The sequence below is a fragment of the Pipistrellus hanaki genome (genome assembly GCF_964339955.1).
Source record: "Pipistrellus hanaki genome assembly, chromosome: 4".
Lineage (NCBI taxonomy): Eukaryota > Metazoa > Chordata > Mammalia > Chiroptera > Vespertilionidae > Pipistrellus > Pipistrellus hanaki.
In genome coordinates, this window is record NC_140506.1 from 57,228,001 (window position 1) to 57,248,195 (window position 20,195).

Genomic DNA, 20,195 nt, shown 5'->3' on the forward strand with positions numbered 1-20,195 from the left:
ATTTTCATTGCATATTTATGAAAATTAAAAGAGATCATTCATATAAACTTTTAACACAGTACCTGTCACATATTATGTTCTCATAAATATCAACTATTATATAATGACCATTATTTGTATTTCCTTTCTTGTAAACAGCAAAAGAAGCATAATTTTTTTATCACCTCAGAAGTATTGAGAACATTTTTACTTGGCTGTGGTAACCACTATTGACTTTCTCAACAAATATTTTCCTTTGCATACTTAGATAAGCTTATAAAGTAAAGGTCATATTATTTTGCTGGCCTCCTTACCTACTTCAATTGCCAAGCTGTTCTAAAGCACAGTGAGATTGACCACAATAGCAAGGCTCCCTTCCACTTGGATCTAATTAGATTTTAAACAAATGAGGACAGAATAGGAAAGGTGTTAATTACTTCTTATTGCTTTTCCTTGGTGGCTGCAGAGATAAAAGCATACTTTATTTGGAAAAAAGGCAGGCTTCACATGTGGCCCAGAACTAGGTGGGTGGCAAATCAATGCCATAGCATTTAATGGAGGCCAGTTTCTCCATGGGCTAAGCCAACCCCCCGCCTAATGCAGAGACAAATATACAAGTGTTTCCATAGAGAGGGATCTGACTTCTTCAATGGATCCCTTTGTGTGTGCTTGTTCCCTATAATCAGTCTTGCTTTATGCATCAGCATTAATTGTGATTTATGTGTCCAGCAGTGATTAGGGTGAATAGAGTTGTTTGATTAGAGAGGGGAGAGGGCATCTTGCGGTTGACCCATGGATAAACCTCCCATTTCTAGAGGCAGCTTCATCAAGCTCCAGGGAGGCTCCAACGCTGCTCAAGTGATTGGCTGAAATATTATCAAAATCCAGGTTGGACTACGGGACAGAAGCTCCTTCTGCCCTCCTGGGTACTGACCTTAACTGGTAGTGATAGAAGTCTGACTGGAGGTGTCCTAGGCTGAATGTTTGTATCTCCCTCAAAATTCCCATGTTGAAACCTAATCTCCACTGTGATGACAATAGGGATGGGAACTTTGGGAGGTGATTTTCCATGAGGGTAGAACTGCCATCAGTAGACCCCAGAGAGCTCTCTTGTCCCTTTTACCATGTAAATACACAATAAGAAGATGGCCATCTATGAACCAGAAGCAGTCTGTCACCAGACACCGAATCTGTTGGCACTAAAATCTTGGACTTCCAGCTACAGGACTGTGGAAGATAAATGTCTGTTGTTTAAACCACCCAGTCTGCAATATTTTTGTAATAGCAACCTGAATGGTCTAAGACTGCAGGATATAGTGAATTCCATTGGTAGCGGAATAATCTCAATAAGATGATACATACATCTATAGCCTAGCTTAGCTGTAGGCTCTGCCAGACACTTTATGATATATGGGGACAACAGGAAGAAGCCATCTCTCAGTTGCTGTAAGAATGTCCTTTACCCAACAGCACAATCTCCCATTCTGAAATAAGCAACATATTTAAAATAGCAAATGCTCCTAAGATAGGTAACATGTTAAATTTAATCTAAGATGTAAATGTCCAACAGCAAATATCCAGGACCACTTTTTATCTATGAATGATCTATGAGACTTGGCAGTAAGTAGAGTATCCTCCAGGGAAGAAAACAAACAGTGTAGTCTCTGAAGAAAACCTTTATCATTTAATTTCATCCACTGTCAGTCTCTGTACTGGCTAGAGCAATAATGCTCAGACTTTTGAGGAGCTTTAAAAATGCACATTTCTGAGTCCCTTCGCACATATACTAAATCAGATCTCTGGTGGTGGGGGAGAGAGGGGTGGGCAGGGCTCAGAATACGCATTTGAGTAAGTTCCCCTATGGTCTTTTGCACACTCAAATTGGAGAATCTGTCTTAGGGGAATCAGAGTTATGCAAGTGTGCACACTGATTTGCACAGCCTTTGGCAAAGAGGGTGGTGTGCAGGACTGCTGGGAGCAGGCGCAAATTGACTCTGCCTTCCTGCTTGGGAAGGATGCCATTTAGGAGGCTGTCCTTGAGCAGCCACTCTTAACGCATTGCCTCTACTATCTGTATTTACAGCTCCCAGTGTGGCTCAATGCAGTCACCAGCTCCTTCATCATTTTAATATGTTTTTCAGACTCTCTGCCCAGTGATAGTATTTTTCTGTTTAAAACTATTTGATTTATTGACGCTACCCTGAAGAATGTGCAGCAACAATTGTTTGCTGCATCTAGGAAAACACACATACACACACTCACACTCTCACACATCCCCAACACCAACACCGTACACCACAATATTAGAGATCTTTGCTATTTCCATCCTATCAGAAAGGCTAGTGTTCATGTGTAGTAACATAAGATGCTGCCGCCATCTCCACCCTTTCCATTGTGCATGCGGGTGTAGCTGACATTTGCCTGTATGCATCTCTTCAGTAACAGCCATAGGTGCTTCTCCAAAGCCCAGCTCTCCTCTTTGTTTTTGTACCAGCTGTTCCGCACACATTCAGCCCTGTTTTCCAAAGCACAGCTCTCTGACTCCTCAATATTAGTCCTAACACTTTATCTGAAGGCCCTGGGAGAGCAACCCTTAGCTACAGCCCCGGTTTGCTCCCCAGCTGCTTTCTTTTAGGCACCTCACATTTCACCTCAGCCAACTCTTTATCTCTTTGTGTCTCTCAGCAGTTCTCCGCCCACAGGGTGTCAACCCATAGCAAACTCAAGCAGGCTCTGGGGGAGGTCAGTTTGTCTGGGGGTGAGTCTGGCCTTGGGAATAAGCATAGATTTTGCATGCTGGTTCAGGGGGAATTCCAAGCCTTTGGCATGGTCACTTCACGTCAGTGACTGGCTGGTGTGTCACTCTTGTAGCCAGAGGAGCTTGACAGGCTCACGAGACAGCCTCAGACCTGCTGGAATCTGCAAAGCCCCTCCTCCGTGCCTCAGATGTGCAGAAGAACATTTAACACGGGGAACCTTCATTCTCTTGCCTCATTAGGCCATAGAATAGCTAACAGATTGCACACACCAGCTGTCTCCCCCTCGTCCCCTCTCCTGCCCCAAGGCTGGGTAGTATAAGGGCAAAGTGGGCTCATGCAGGCTTCGCAAGGCTTGAAGAAAGAGCAGTGTTATATACCAGAAGGATGCAAGCAGGTTTCGCTTTGTGCATAGACAGCATTTTAAAATGGATAAATCTTCCTTCATTATGTAGCTTTTCAGAAGGAGAATAAAAGGCACATGCACAGTAGCGGGTCTTTTGAGCATGTGTGAGTGTGAAAGAGACAAAGAAGTATAAAAATTGCATTTCTTTCTTTGGCCAGACCAAGGATATTAATCTTTCCCTAAAGCCATGAGGTCTGGGCAGCAATGTCCTGTGAAGGCCTCCCACTTCCCCTTGGCCTTCCTGGACAAACTGGGGCCTCCCATCAATTAAGTGACATTGACAACTTTTGGAGATAAGTAATATTATAAACAATGCTTGGGTATGGTCAATAACAAAGCTTACACAATTCTAACCAATGGCATTATACAGGAATCTGAAAAGCTTTTAACTTTTCAGATATTCTCAGAACATTTTAGTAGCATCTTTACTACTGATATCACAGGTTCCTTGATCTGTTCCTTGACATGAAATGTTCTTTCAAATATATATAATTTTTAAGAGATCACATGGTACAGCCGAAACCGGTTTGGCTCAGTGGTAGAGCATCTGCCTGGGGACTGAAAGGTACCAGGTTCGATTCCGGTCAAGGGCATGTACATTGGTTGCGGGCACATGCCCGGTGGGGGGTGTGCAGGAGGCGGCTGGTCGATGTTTCTCTCCCATCGATGTTTCTAGCTCTCTATCCCTCTTTCCTCCTCTCTGTAAAAAATAAATAAAATATATTAAAAAAAAAAGAGATCACATGGTACAGATGAAGTTTTTTCCCAAGCATAGAACAAATATGCTTTTATACTTATGTTCACTTATTTCTGACAATAATTTATAGCATTTTCAGTGTAATGATTGTTGCTGCTCATTTGGTTTGTAATCTCAGTGTGCACATGCACAGACGGGACTGATTTGCTATCTGTTTCCATGATAGCCCCAAATACAATGTAATGGAACACCTTTGTTCTCTGGGTTTAATTGTCCCTTGCCCCTCAGCCTATTCTGGACCCTGAAGGACAGAGATATCATTGAGTGTGTTTCCAGGGAGAGCAGATTTAGGATGGTCAGTAGGAAAGACGAATTGAAAACATAAAATAAAACAACGAAGAGTTCATTTGCCAGGTGAGAGATATGGAAGCAAGGGGAGACCGGCTCTCAGGAGAACCACAGAGAAAAATATAAAGGTTAAGAACAGGAAATGATCAGGAGTAGGAACTAGAATAAATCCACTAGATTATTGATCTGATGTGAGTCTGCTTTAAAGAAGCATATACGTTTATGGGGTGCTGAAAGGCAGAGATAAAAAGATATGAGCAACCGTCTTCTAAGTGCATTTGTTGGCTATAGCTGGAAAAAGATGTATGTATACCTAAAAAAATTAATAAGACAAAGATATCCCATGTTTGATCAAATCTACACCCCATAGACTCAGAGAAAATAGCTGGGGATTGTCAAGAGTTGGCAAATGATAACCATTTGAAAACAGGTACCTCTCACAGGGAAACACATTGACTAAGTGACAACTTTCTTATTTAATGCTCTGTAGACATCCATCACCTTCAAGTGTGACAACTCCTGCTGTATACCTAAGATTCTTTTAAGAGCATCAGCAACCCTCCTTAAAGCCCCAGACACTCTCACTTATGTTGCCAAGTGCTATGGATTGAATGTTTGTGCCCCCTCCCCAATTCATATGTTGAAATCTGAACCCCCAATGTGATAGTATTAGGAGTTGGGACCTTTGGGAGGTAATTAGGTCAGAGCAATGGAGTCTCCATAAATGGGATTTGTGATTTTATAAGAAGAGACACAGAGAGCTGGCTTTTTTCCTGCTTTCTACCATGTAAGGATATAATAAGACAGCTATCTGCAAACCACGAAAGGGTCCTCACCAGTGTCATATCTGGACCTCCCAGCTTCTAGAACTGTGAGAAATAAGTGTCTGTTGTTTAAGCCACCCATTCTATAGTAATTTGTTATAGCAGCCCAAACTGATTATGTTGCCAAACTAAACAAATGATCTGTAGTTGTCTCTAGGATTATGGTACAATCTTCTCAAATAGGAACAAGATAAATGGCCTTGGACTGGCAAGCAGGCTGAGGGAAATGCCTTTCTGTACTAATCAAAGGCCTGGAAATCCCTGGGTTAGAGCTCCCCATATGAATGCTACCTATCAGGGATGGTACTGATCAAAGTGTTTAAGGGGAACAATAATCTGTGGATTCATACACCTTTTGTGTTACATTAGCAATTTGTATAGAAACCTCTATAAATACAGTGGATTAATACTTCAGGTTCTCAATCTATTTTCTTTTATTATCCTATATAGTAAAGGCCTAATATGCTAAGTGTCCGGTCATCTGTTCATTCAATCAAAGCATAATATGCTAATGATATGCTAAGGCAGCTCAACCACTTGCTATGATATACACTGACCACCAGGGGCAGACAGTTGACCAGTCACTATGATGTGCACTGACCACCAGGGGGCAGATGCTGCACCATCAAGGGTCAAATGCTCCAATCAATAGATTATCTTGCTGCTGAGGTCTGGTGAATCAGGACTGAGTGAGATGGGCCAGACATGCCCTGGAGCCCTCCCACAGTCCCTCCCTGGTTGGCCAACCTCCCATATCCCTCCCCTTCCCCAATAGTGCACCAGTGGGGTCCCTCTGCCTGGCCTGTGCCCTCTCGCAATCTGATACCCGTCAGGGGATGTTGGAGAGCAAGTTTTGGCCTGATCCCACAGGCCAGGCCAAGGGACCTCACATGTGCACAAATTCGTGCACCAAGCCTCTCATTGGAAAATAAAAAGATATTTGTTTTTCCAAGTAGGACACAAGCTTTCTTCTTTTAGTACTTAATTGATTCAATTTCTTATCTATCTACCACTTCCTTTAACCCTTGCAGCCTGATTTTTATCCCCATGACTACATTGAGACTTCTCTCTTGAATATCACCAGTATCCTTCTCTGCCTTGTAATACACAATTCTCCTGAACTTAACTGCACCATTTGACTCTTGAGAATCTCTTTTTTAAACTTCTTGTTATCTTGGTTTCTATGACATGGTACTTTCTGGACTTTTCTCTTTCTCTTGTTGCTCTTTTCTGTACTTTATTCTCCCTCATTGTTTTTGCTTTTTCACCTTTCCTTATCTTATCCTCAGTGATGGTGGTTCTTCAAGATTCTTTATCTTGCCCTCTGCTTTTCTTTCTAGAAGCTCATCTTTTAATGAAGTCATTTGAATGTATAGTATCACTGTGAATATGAGCACTTCTGAATTAGAGATCAACAGCACCAATATATATATTGCATGTATATAATATTCCCAATATTAAAAACATGTTAGTTTACCTTAAAGTCAAAAATATGTCATATTCAATTAATGTCTTTTCCCCTCAAAATTTTTTCTTATTAACTATTTCAATTCCCATCTTTCTAGGATTAGCATCATGTTGGGCAAATTCCTGCCTTCTGTCCCTCTAGCCTCTCTCTTTATAGCTCCTGCCACTCTTCTGATGTGTCCCTGAAAGTTGTTCCATCCATTTCATTCCTATTCCCATTGATTTCATCCAAGGCTTCATCTTTATTGCCTAGGTTACCTAAATACCAGCCCATACTAAAATATGGTTGGAGATTGTATGTATATATAAAATGAGGTGGGGGAATGATGACTGACTCCTTTCACATTTACTCTATTTTACACATCCTTTCATTTTTTCCTGTTTTCTTCAAACTACCTTTGAGATGAGCCATCTAAGGTGCTATCATCAAGACATCCTTTGAATATAATGCAACTGCACTGATTCCAAACCATAGTAAGAAATAATTTGCATATATGAGCAATTGGGAGCTGTGGGAGAGATATGAACTTGGGGTTGCTGTGGACTTGTGAGATTTTGTGAATTACGGCAAGTGTCAATCCTCCTGTGCCTCATTTTCCTAATCTGTAAAATGTTCATATGAATACATGACTCCATGGTAAAGATTGGCCAAGATAACCTTAATGCTTCCCCTTGGCTTGACAAAAGTTTAGATAGGTTTCTGTCTGTCTGTAGGTCCTGACCTTCCTCTCACTTATCCCCTTACAGAATCCAGATGACCTATAATCCCCATACCCCATCTCAAAAACTCCTCTACACTTTGATTCAATGAGTTCTGAAAAAAAGTGAAAATCCTCCCATGCCATCCAAATCCCTAATATGACTGTTATAATCCTTTCACTGATACAACAGACTAGAAAGTGTTCAAAGAATTCTGGACTTTAGTTCCAACAGTAGGAAAATTAGGGGGCAAGGGAAGGGATGGGCTGATCCAAAACTCTGAGATATTCAAAACACTCACAGTGTGTTACAAGCTGTGAGGTAGGCAGCATACTAAAAGTACCGCAATGAGATGCATCCTGAGCTAAAGCACCTGCTGGGAGGCAGAGGCCTCAGGAACATGCCGAATGGCAGGGTGAAAGCAGACTGGGATTTTTTTTTTTCTAAATGCTGTGAGTAAATCAATTTTATAGAATTCCTTTTGGTCCACATCCTGTTATGGCCTAGATAATTCCTTGTTTTTAGAGTAGAAAGGAAGAGATTAAAGATAAAACTTATAGTCATAGTTAATGACTCCTTCCCCTCCTCTCTTTCACCATTTAGAACAAAACAAAACAAGCAAATAAAAACAAAAACCTCAATCATTCCCATTCTCATCTATCTTTAACTTGGGGCCTGGAGCGGAGGCCTGCAGGAGTTCCTCACAATAGCACTGCTGCTCTCTGCCTCAGAGCTTTCCAGGGCCAAGCACTTCAGGCTGGTGCTATGTTCCTCAATTGTCCTGGACTCCCACCTCTCTTTTGCCAGAAACAAAGAAGGACCTTGGTTATGCCTTTTCCCCAGCTACAGCTACCAAAGGAATAGATATTCACTGGAGAAAGAGAAGCCTTGTTACTAGGCAGTTGAGTCTTCCTTCAAAATACTGAGCAATTAATCTTCAGAAATATGTTTGTTCTGAAATAAAGTGTGTGTGTGTGTGTGCGTGTGTGAAGGTGGTTGTTGTATTTATAGTGATGGTTGGTCCTCAAAGTAATTCAACAGTATTTGTTAAAAAATGATTATTTTAAAAAAAATAGCATCACAATATTCAGGGCTATAGAAGATCTGGGAGAGATTGACCCTAGAACGAGGAGTCTAAGACAGTCATAATTGGACTCTAAATATAGGCAGGAGATAAAGACAGTAATGGCTACCATCCCAGTGTTGCACCACAATAAGCTTCCTTCACATTAAAAACAAATGTTTTTATTGATTTTTAAGAAGAGGAAAGGAGAGAGAGAGAGAGGGAAACATTAATGCATCAATGGGCAGCCTCTTGCACAGATTAAGCCCACAACCCTTGCATGTACCCGGACTGGGAATCAAACTCATGACCTTTTGATGCATGAGATGATGCTCAACCAACTGAGCCACACCAGCCAGGACATGCCCTTCATGCTTTCATTCTTTGTCATGTTCAGGTTCTAAGAGATTCAGCACACAGGGACACCAGGTTAACAGTTGAATCTTTACTTGACCTAAACTTTTTCCTTAAATCTCTTTCTGCTTTTTTTCTACGATAAACTGGATTGGACAACATAAATAGTGATCATTTTTAAAAATATATATTTTATTGATTTTTTTACAGAGAGGAAGGGAGAGACCGTTAGAAACATTGATGAGAGAGAAACATCAATCAACTGCTCCCTGCACACCCGCTACTGGGGATGTGCCCACAACCAAGGTACATGCCCTTGACTAGAATCAAACCTGGGACCCTTGAGTCTGCAGACCGACGCTCTATCCACTGAGCCAAACCAGATAGGGCTAAACAGTGATCATTTTAAGACCATTTATTTGCCTTTAAAATATTCTACCTTGTTTTGTTCATAAGTGTATTTATTTTTGTCAGATCAGACCCCAGATGAGATATATGCTATTCTAACCACTTTAGCTGAAGTTTCCTAAGAGCCAATCCTATCCTCTGCCTATCTTCCTCCCTCTGCAGAACATCTTGTCCCCAGCTGTTATGAAATCTACAACTGGGCAACAGCCTTCTTTGCATTTAACAGAGGTTAGGTAATTACGTTCTTACTAACAAAAAGTAAGAAAATGTGTTGTGTAGAAATTCTGGAAAACCCCTCTTGGTGCTTCCTCTCTTCTTATACTGAAAGGCCATAATGGCTGGAACTCAAGCAGCCTTTTTGGACTATGATGGTGAGGGCCACACCTTACCAGTCAGAGAAAGAGCCTGAGTCCCTGGGGATTATGGAACTATCATTCCAGTCCAAGCCTGGCCACTTACATACTTTTTTTTTTTCTTCTGTGTCCGAGAAATAATGTTTTATTAGCCCTTTCACTTTCAGCTGGGATACTATTTTTAATCTTATTTTAACAACATCATCAACATGTGCTTAACATACTGGGTTGACTTTTCTCCCATTGTTTTCCTGTGTTATATTTCTAGGATAGCTCCCATCATCTTTACATATATTCTCTAACCTTTTCCACAAACTTCAGTGGAAACCAGTGTGCAGGGAACTATGCCAGGCTATTGGAATACAAAGGTTAACAATATAATATTTCATGGTTATGAGATATTCACCAGACCCTCATTATAAAGAAGTACAGGTGAATGACATCAGATTAATATCACTACCATACAGCTTTGTTGTTGGAATATTAAAACAAAAATAAACAAACAAATAAAAAAACAGCCCTGGTCTCTGGCATTGAAAATTTTTTTTTAGCCTAATCAAAAAGGAGAACAGAAGGGCATACAACAATGAATGTTTACAGGCATTCAGGGAGAGAGCTAGATTAGTGCTTCTTTTCCTTGCAGGCTCACTGTTAAAATTACTAATCATCTGGAGGTCTACTGTTGAAACAGAATCAGCAGTGACCTCATAGAGGGCCCTAAACTCTCAAATTGTACTCCCTCTTCCCATCACTGGTTGGGAGCAATCCAAAAGTGTGATAACTATGAATGGCCAGACATCTGCAAAACAGCTTTACTTTTCTCTAATTCTTGCAATTGTTTTAATGTTTATTTGAAACAATTGTACTTTTAGTTCTTAAGCCCTACTAGAGTGTTCTAAAAACATGGTTGAAAGTATAAAAGGGAAGAATTACACTCCCCCCCTCCCAACTTCCTCTAATCTAGGGCTTTTAAATTTGGTTATAGGGTCACCATGTCCCATAAAGCCAAGCTTTCTTGATGTTTATGAACGGATGCTAAGTGTCGAGGGTATGAGGATTGCTATGGCACTGACTTGTTTCTCCTCCTCCTCTTATTTCTTTGCCTACCAACTTTGATCCAGGGGGCACTGTTTGCTAAGTAGTATGCATTCTGGCTTTATAGGAATGATCTCTTTTGATCCTCATAGCCTCTCTTTTAGATAATATAATTACTGTTTTACAGCTGAGGAAACTGAATCTAGGATACGATACAATCTATTCCAAGTCATGCAGTCAGCAAAAGGTGTTGCCAGATTTAGATCCAGGAAGCCTAGCTCCAGAATTTCTTGTTTTAAACCCTTCTGCTGTAGTATCTCTAGTGCTAACAGGGACCTAACACCTGATGAAACACTGATATTTCAGATTCCCAATTGGTTAATTCTATAAACATCCATTATTCATAAACTGCGAAGAGCTTACAAGTATAAGAAAAGATCAGAAACTTGTCAAGGTAGAGAGCTAATGTCCAGGAGCAAGTTGCCTCTCTGCCTTCTTCCTTCTTACAGTAATGGGAGGTTATGGTGTAGAGGTGGGAAACTGGGAGAGAAGTTAATTTTAACTGGGAGCATGAGAGCCCATCTCTGAGTCAGTCTTGTCCAAGATGTTGTGAGTCCTGTGGTGGGCTGTGCTTTATGACCAATATTATTCTGCTACCAACCAGCCTCTATCCTTCTTCTCACCCCCCAATGCTCAAAGATAATTTTCATTACCCCGGGACCACAGTGACCATTACTGCAAGAAGGGTTAAGAGATGTGCCCTGGCCAGTTGTGACTCCACCTCTTCTGCTGTTTTCTCCTTTCTTTAGAAGGAGAGAAATAGCCTCTGGCGGGTCCTGGTCTTCATCCCTTGGGCGTTTGGACTAGCTGAAAGGAAAACCTCTTAGAGTGGAGGCCACACCAAGACATGGGGTTTGTTGCTGTGGAAGACTGTCTGGGTCAGGGATTAGGTATGAGCATGCACATCCTAATATATAAAAAGCCAGGAGCCATCACAACTGAAACAACAAGATGAACAACCGAAAAGCAGGCTGCGTGGGGCGACCAGGCAAGCAGGGGGGTTAGTGAGGGACAACCAAACAACTGAACAGTGGGCTGTGTGGGGCGACCAGGTTGGTGGAGGGGGGGGCAGTTGGGGGTGACCAGGCAGGCAGAGGGGTCAGTTAAGGGTGGCCAGGCTGGCAGGGAAGACAGGGGTGACCAGGCCAGCAAGGGGAGGGAGGGAGAGTTAGGGACAATCAGGCTGGCAGGCAGAGGCATTTCAGGGTGATCAGGCTGGCAGGTGGGCAGTTAGGGGCGATCAGGCAGACAGGCAGGTGAGCAGTTAGGAGCCAGTAGTCCTGGATTGTGAGAGGGATGTCTGCCAGTCGAACATCACCCGAGGGGTCCTGGATTGGAGAGGGTGCAGGCTGGGTTGAGAGGACACCCCCCTCCCCTGTGCACAAATTTTGTGCACCGGGCCTCTAGTAAGTAAATAAGGAGAATCAATGGCCTTTGTAATTCAACTCTCAATACAGATGTCACCTCATCCAGGCTTTCTGTTGACAGCCATTTTAAACTCAGCCATGCATGAATTCATGCACCAGGCCTCTAGTATTATCATAACTAGCTATAATCTCCTTGAGGACAGATGCAATTTTTCTATAGCCTCAGCTTCTATCAATAGAATTAGTGCCTGACATATATAAGGTGGTTGTTAAATATTATTTACATAGATATATTAAGTCCCATTATTTTCTTTTAATAGGACTAGCAAAAACATCTGTAAAATGCAACTAGAGTTGACAAAGTCTTAGTGTGTGTCTTCCTTTATAGAAAAGTCCAAAAAGGAGTATGATTCTTTCCCCCAACTGGCCAGTATGTGTGCCTTATTGGGTGGCCAACCAACTTTCTTCTAATGCTACTGTACACTCCCTCTATCCTTGCCCCACTCCCATTCCCCATTCTTTCAGAGGAAAATTAACAAACTCTGAGCTAGTTGCTCTGTTTTCTGCAATTTTTTTTTTTGTATTACAGTGTGTGAGTTAAAACACTCTATGCTGGAAGGTGCTTCAGTGTCTGTCCTGTTGCCACGTGAACCCATTGGGAGAGTGCTTGGGAGATGGTCAAGGATGGCCCGGTATGTTGCTAAGGAACTCCCTGCTAGAACACTTGCTCACCAGATGCCACCCAGTCGTGAGGGAAGCCATCCTGTAGACTTCAAAATAAGAGTGCAAAAACAAAATAAACTTCCTTTTTCAATCTAGAATGTTCTTTGTACAAGCTGGTGGCATCTCCTACCTGTCCATCTCTAGTGCTAACAGGGACCTAACACCTGAAAAAACACGGGCATTTCAGGTTCTCAGTTGGTTAATTCTATAAACAAACCATCCATTATTCATTGCATATCTGCTATGCTCAGTTTCAATGCCTGGTGCTTTAGGGGGCACAGACAACATGAACTTACTCTCTCAGATTTTATATTCTGAGAGGGGATATTATACTAATTCAATCACAGAATATAATTAAGGCTAAATTGGCTTTCAGGACAATACTGTATTGTCATAGCATCGTGTCTGGATTGTAAATCTCATGTTGAAAATAATATTGTAAATTACAGGGATGGTGGGATGTACTTCTTTATTTTTAATGAGAGCAACTTGTATAGTCCAGGATACATAATGGGCCCTCATGGAAAGAGATGATGGTTTGCATGTTATGGAGCTCTATTCAAGTTGACCTGGGCTACTGTTTTGCTAATTGAAAAGAATTGGAGGTAGGGCAGAGAAATCCTGTTCTAATCCCAGGGCACATTTCAAGAGAAAGAATTATATGAGCCGTGCCAGAAGCACTTCTGAAGAAGATCAGCGTTAGGTTGATCCAGAACATTTTGAGTTGTCCTTAAAAAAGGGAGCCTCCCTGACACTGCCCATGTCATGTCTGGGAGACCAAACAGTGCTCTGACATTTGGAATCCTGGGCTCCCTAATTAAACTGGTGCCAACGTGCCAGGAGCCTGAGCTCCGTCAGAGGCCTGGGAAGCCCTTCATGGCCTCGGTGCATTGTCTGCCTGCTTTTGTTGTTGGAATACCTGCTCTTTTACTGAGTTGAAGTTTGCCCTTCTTTTGTTCAATTTCTTTTTCTGACCAGCTGCCCTGAACCTCATTCAAATGCCATGTGTGTGTTTTTGAAACCTGGCCATTTAATTCGCAGAAGAGCCTTGGGAAGCTTTTAGGTTTCAGGTTGTGCAGGGGTCACATTGCTTTGAATTTCAGCTTCCAATTGATGTTTTAAAAAAAAACCCACAACTTAAAGAGGGACTCCTGCTGCACGTTCTGAATTTCACCAGTTGTGTGTGAGCAGAAGCCAGCCAGAAAAGGAGGCAGGCCGGTCGGAATCACATCGCAGTATTTCAGATGGATTTACTGTTCATGTTATATGATATTTCATAGATTGTTATTACTGTGTATCATAATAAATGGAAAGTATAAGAAGAGAGGAGTAAGACAGTTCTAGTGAAAATGATCAGTCTTGTGTTACTGGGACCCCCAATGTGAGAACCAGAATTCAAGATACAACAGTCTCTTCTTCAGGCTGTCTTTTCAGCTGAGGGAGGCTTTTATAAGATCCCCACGTCTCCTCTGCAGACCTCTTGGCTCATATCTGTCTGAGAAGAAAGCAGACCCTACATGTGTTCCCAGAGCCTTAGTACTGTGAGTGAATGACCACGTGGAAAGCTGTTCTGGAAATTCAAACTGTTTTGAATCTCAGTAATAGAAGTAAGGAAAGATCTCAAGAGATTCACCCCTTTTCTCCAGAGCAATCTTGCATCCACCTGCCCACGGAGACAGTTATTGATTGTTTTATTATGAAAATGTCCCTTGAAAATTCTCTTTTCTTGTCAAACTTTATTTCCTACTACTTCTTGTTGTGCATTGGGGTTATATACAGGACAACAGAGGCTGAGAGGTGAGAGAAGTGGATGAGCTATCATCCCAGCTGGGAATCATTCTTCATTGCACCCCTGGGAATCATTCTTCATTGCACAGTCCTAGGAATCTGCTTCTCCAGTACACTCACTCATAATTTGGTCCTTGAGTAGAGATTTGACACTGAAGAATTATTCAATTGCTACAAAAGATGGCATGTATATGAGGAGGGTAAAAAGTTTGAGAGAAGAAGGGTTTCCCCTTTAAAATAGAGAAATCCAGCCAGCACACACCCATGTTTGCAATAAAACCACTTCCCTTACCATTTTAAGTCTCTATTGGTTCAGAATAAGAGTCATGCTTTTAGTTACATCATCTGTACATCATAATGAGAGCACTGGACCTTGAAGCCAAGTCATGTCAAGTTGAAAGTGTTTTAAGCTTTTCATTCACCTAAAACCCTATCTCAACACAAAACTTTTATTTTCCCTGAAGCTTTTCAAATTGACCTCTTTCACAGGGAAAAGAAATCATTGCATGCATTAAGTTCTTTGGACGTCCCTATTTCTATTTCCTAGCTGACACATTGTCATTTCCTCTGTCACACACAATCTGGCCTTATTGAATTCTTTGCCATTTGATCTCCTTAAGTAGCCTGGTTTCATCAGCCTATTTCCTTGCATTGAGAGACTTTGCCTTATGCTGAATATAAATTGTCATATTCCAGTTCTAAGAAAATCACAGTTTCAGATTTTATCTGAGTTTCTCAGAGTGACTCTATGAAAATATTCCCAGTAGCAGAGGTCCAAAAATGATTAGATTTAAATTTGGGTAAGGACCAAATTTGCTGACTCTTAAGTTCCTCCATCTGCTTCACTTTTTAGTTTATGCATCGTATCTTGGTTATACTTTCTTGAAACTTTGGCATCTATCCACCAAGAGAATAAATGTCCCCCTTCTCCACCCCCCCCCCAAAAAAAAGCAAGAGAAAATAGAGGGACAAGGAAGGGGCTGCATAGGTGCAGGGAGAGATTGATTGATTCAATGTAAATAAATTTCACTGAAACTAATAAAGTCTATGAAGTCATTTTAGCATGAGAAGAAAAAAAAAGGAATAAATGCCCTCTCTGTTAAGTTACATCATTTTTTTAAAATGGAGAGTTTACTATAATAGTACTTACTTCATTGGGCTGTTGGTGGATTAAAAGAGAGGCTACATGCTTGGTATTTAGAATAGTAGCTGACATATAGACTGTCTCAAATGTCATTGTTGTTATTGCTATAATAATTATTAGGTAGGTTGAAATGGGTATGGTGTACATTGTTACAATGTAATTTACTTTCCTGTATCAGGTGCTAGGAATACTAAAAGATAATTTTGGACAAAATAGGACTCTCTGTAACACATTTAAGTGATACTGAGATGCTGCAGCCACATCCTGCAAGCACCTTGGAGTAGTCACCATCACATAGTATTAGTTTGCCTTCCTAATAAAGATGACACTGCATCTTACTCTATATTCTTTGCATAGTCTAATGTCCCATATTAATTACCTTGTGTTAATCCCTAAAAAATGCTCACTTTTTATAGGCAACTATTGCAACTTGAACAGGCATTTTCCATGTTTTATTTGTATCACAGGATCCATAGGAGCCCAAGGTCATTTAGGTGTTCCCACTGCCATCAGATGGATGCCAATTCACTCACCTCTAACAGATGAGATACTCTTTAAAGATATCTCCATAGAATGGCACTGTGCATTGCCCTTTGTAATTTATGTCAAAATGTTGACTAAAATCTTTATTTGACTTAAATATCTTCATGTCTTATTAGTCTTGCTATTTTTTGCTCCAGTATGTTTTTAAGGCACTTGCAACAATTTTTCTAAGGCACATCCTATACTTTTTCTATCCTTTTTTGTGTGTTTAAATGGTGTCCACACTAATTTTTTTTAGTAGATATAGTTCATACTATTTGTTAAACTCAAGTGACAGAAATCTCAATTCAAATCAGCTGAACAGAGATTTAATATAAATTAATAGAGAAGAGCAGGGTTAAGATGGCTTCAGATGCTATTTAACCAAGGGTCAAACAAATAACCAGGATTTAGTTTCTCCTTATGTCAGTTCTCTACTTTTTCCCATTAGTTCCATTCTCCTCCAGGTTATCCCTCCACACCCCTTCACTTACATAAGATACTGCAACAGTTCTATACTTTATTCTCAGATGTAGTCCAGGAGGAAAGAGAGAATGTTAGTAAAACAAATTTTTATATTCAAGAACAGCATTAAGTATAGAACTACAGTAGAAAATTGGTGATAGAATGAATGCCTTAGGGTGCTAAGGTGAGAACTATTTTGTATGTGTTTTGTTTAAGCTAGAATTAAATGAGGGTTTGGGAGAAAATAAGATCAGAATTTGGCTGAGTCACACTTTATGGATTCCTGACCATCACAAAAATAATTTTTTTACAGTAAAATAGAACCACTGGAATGTTTTTAGTCAGGGATAAATCGATTTGACTTTTCTTTAAAAGCTAATTTTGGTTGCTCTGAGAAAAACGTACTATGATGTGTGTTAACCTGGTGGCCCCTGTCCCCCTTGCTCCCAAAGGTAGAGGGCTAAGATGAGAATATGCACATTGTATGTAGGGGATATGATCCAAGGGAGCCTGAATGAGAGACAAAGAAAAAGAAATAGCTGTATAGAAGGTACTGCAAGTTTCAGAATTTGTCACCTTATTTCTCACCATCTCTGATTAGGTTACTTGCCCTTCTCAGCTCCAATCACTTACTTAGGGAAATACTCTGATTGGATGTGACCCAGGTCACACACTACACTCTTGAGTCAGCAGCTAAGCCTTTCCCAGAGGAAGAAAGCTAACAGTGGGGTGGGACAGTGGTTCAGAAAGAAATGGAGGTACAATTACCAGAGGGTGATGGACAGATAATGAATTAGGTGATGAACAGATAATGAATGGCATAAACAATAGATTGCCTTCTTAGTTCCTTTTCCTTGAAATTCAGAGGTTTGAATTCAAAAGTGATAGCAGCTGGGTCTGGTATATTAGAATAATTTCTCTATTAATCTATGATATTGAAAGATAGGCTTCCATTTTTTTGTACTTAAATAATACAGATGGAAAACACAGATGCACATCATTGATGATGGGGAAATGTTGACAATAGGAAACTGAGTTTTGAAAGGATACTCTGCTGGAGTTGCTTAGGTAGCATTATTATAATAATTTTTGCTGAGCAGTCTGTTATAGGATAGGACATTTATTTAGAATTTAATATATCCATGAAAGAAGACTTATCTTATGAACGAATCATTTTAAATATTTCATATCTCTTGCCTAATTTGGATTTGACTATAGCACAGAATAATTTTAGAGCTAATTTCAATTTCAGATTACTTTCAAAGAACCTACCTTTTTTTATTCTCTCTAAAAAAAGGAAGAGATTGGAGAACACATGAAAAGTTTTGAGATGGGAGGGCCTGATACCACAGTTGAAGATAAAAGAGTGACACATCTGTGTGTTTGTTTGGGGATTATAACAAGGTGAGGTTCAGGAGAAATGTACCTCTATCTTTGCATGCGGTACTGTGTCAGCAGAGAAAGGACTCAAGCCAAGATGCATTTAAAAGGCTCCTGCTAAAAGATACAAAAAGGGAGAGACCCCATACTGTAAAAGATAATATTGTTGAAGGTATATGAAAGCATCCCCAATAAAAGGGGGGAAAAAGAAACGAGAAATAAGGACACCCCATACAGAGAGAAAAAATGTTGCACACATAACCCAAAGTCAGATGACTGAGCTTCATCCACTTGTAGTGGTGAGGGAGGAGGAAGTATTTTGAACTTGGACCAATGACCACAAGCTATCCTGCAGGGATGGCTCTCTCCTGGGGACTAGTCAATGTTGTCTTGTGGAACCTGATATTCTAAAAATTAATTTTTTTTTATCCTGGTGTTATTTGTTACTTCCTTTTGGATACAATTTTGATATTTTATTGTTAGAGTACATGTTTTCCTTCCTGGTATTTACTATTTCCTATTTACCTCTCCCTGATGGCCCTACGGAATTTTATATCCCTGGGCTTAGAAGCCATTTCTCTTAAAAAAAAAAAAAAAAAAAAAAAAAAAAAAGGTTGCCAAATCACAGGTGGGTTTTGTTTTCCATTGTAATTCCTACTCTACAGGAGCCTGTTCTCTGAGATTCATTTCTCTGACCCCAATCTTCAGTAGTCTCCACAGTGGAGCATAAGCCTGAGGAGAAGATAGAGAAACAGTGAAGATATACACAAAACACAGCTAAGACTTTCAGTGCAAAGCAAAAAAAAACAAAACAAAAAAAACACCCTGCCATGATTTTATAATTTGTTAAGGTATAAAACACTAGTTGCTATGGCAGGTACTGAAATCTTGGTACTTTAACAAAGTATAATATTTTTCTTGCTCTTCTCAGGCCTGTTCTGGTCAGTATGCAGATGGGTGGGTTGGTGAGAAGTAAGAAAGAAAGGATTCTGCTGTACATGACTCTTAAGGAACCAGGTTCCAGGTTTTTGTGCTTCTGTTTCCTGAGCATGCAGATGCAGATCAAGCTGCTGGTTGTTGAACTAGTCTTGATCATCCATAACAGCCTCAGTCACATGAATGCACCTTGGCAGGGACATCTGGAAGGCTGAGCTGTACTTCCCCCATCTACATCTCATGTAGTTTCTCCCACAGGATATATAAGGTTCCTTTGCGGAAAAAATAAATTATTTGTGTAACATTGGTTAATACCAATTTACAAGTTTCAGGTGCATAATTTTATAGTATACTAGTAGCCCTGTGCATGAATCCTTGTGCCAGTAGCTCGCCAGTAGCTTGCTTCGGCCCTCCTGTAGCTCTCTTCCTGCTGCCCTGCCTCCTATAGCTCTCTCCACCCCGCTCACCCCCCTCATAGCTTCCTGCCCTGCCCCCTCCTGTAGCTTTCCACTGTCCCCTTGTAGCTTGTTGCCCCTCTCCCTTTCTGCTGGTCCATGATCTGGTCATTACTCCGTCAGACATTATGCTTCAAGGCATAATGACCATTTGTATATTACATCTTTATTATATAGGACTAGAGCCCAATGCACAAAATTCGTGCAAGAGTAGGCCTTCCTTCCCCAGTTTCCAGCACCATCTTCCCTCTGGCACTCGGGTCAGCCTTCCCTCCAGCCACCGGTAGGCACCAGGCTTTCCTCATAGCCCCAGCTTTGTCTGGAAGGATGTAAGGATGTCTGGTCTAATTTATTATTATAGATCATTTGTATAATACATTGTGTGTTCACCACCCAAAGTCTAGTGTACTTCTCTCATCCTATGTTTGACTCCCTTTACCCTCGTCATTCTTCCCCCAACACTTTTTCCCTCCCATAATCACCATATTTTTATTTATGTCCATGAGTTTGTTTGTTGCTTTCTTTTTTTATATCCCAGAATTGATGAAATATGTTTCTTGTCCCTTTCCATCTGACTTATTTCATTTAGCATGATACTTCAAAATCCATCCATGTTGTTGCAAATGATAATATTTCATTTTTTAATGGCTGATAATATACAATGAAATATATACACCATTTGAAATTCCTATAAGGGGGCTCAGGGCTCCAAGAGAGCAGGAAGTTCAAATACCAGATGAAAACACCTGGTGACCCAGGCAACACTTAAGGAGAGAAGAATCGCTCAGGTGAGATCTGCCTAATTTCCTAACCCAAAAAATTGTGAGATGGCATTAATTGGGGAATTAATGACCTGGAATAAATTATTTATTACAGAAATTGGATATTATAATACTGTGAGAGAAGCTGATGAAGTAAAAGTCTGGAAGGGATAGTTGGAGAGTCAGAGAAGTCATTAACCAGAGA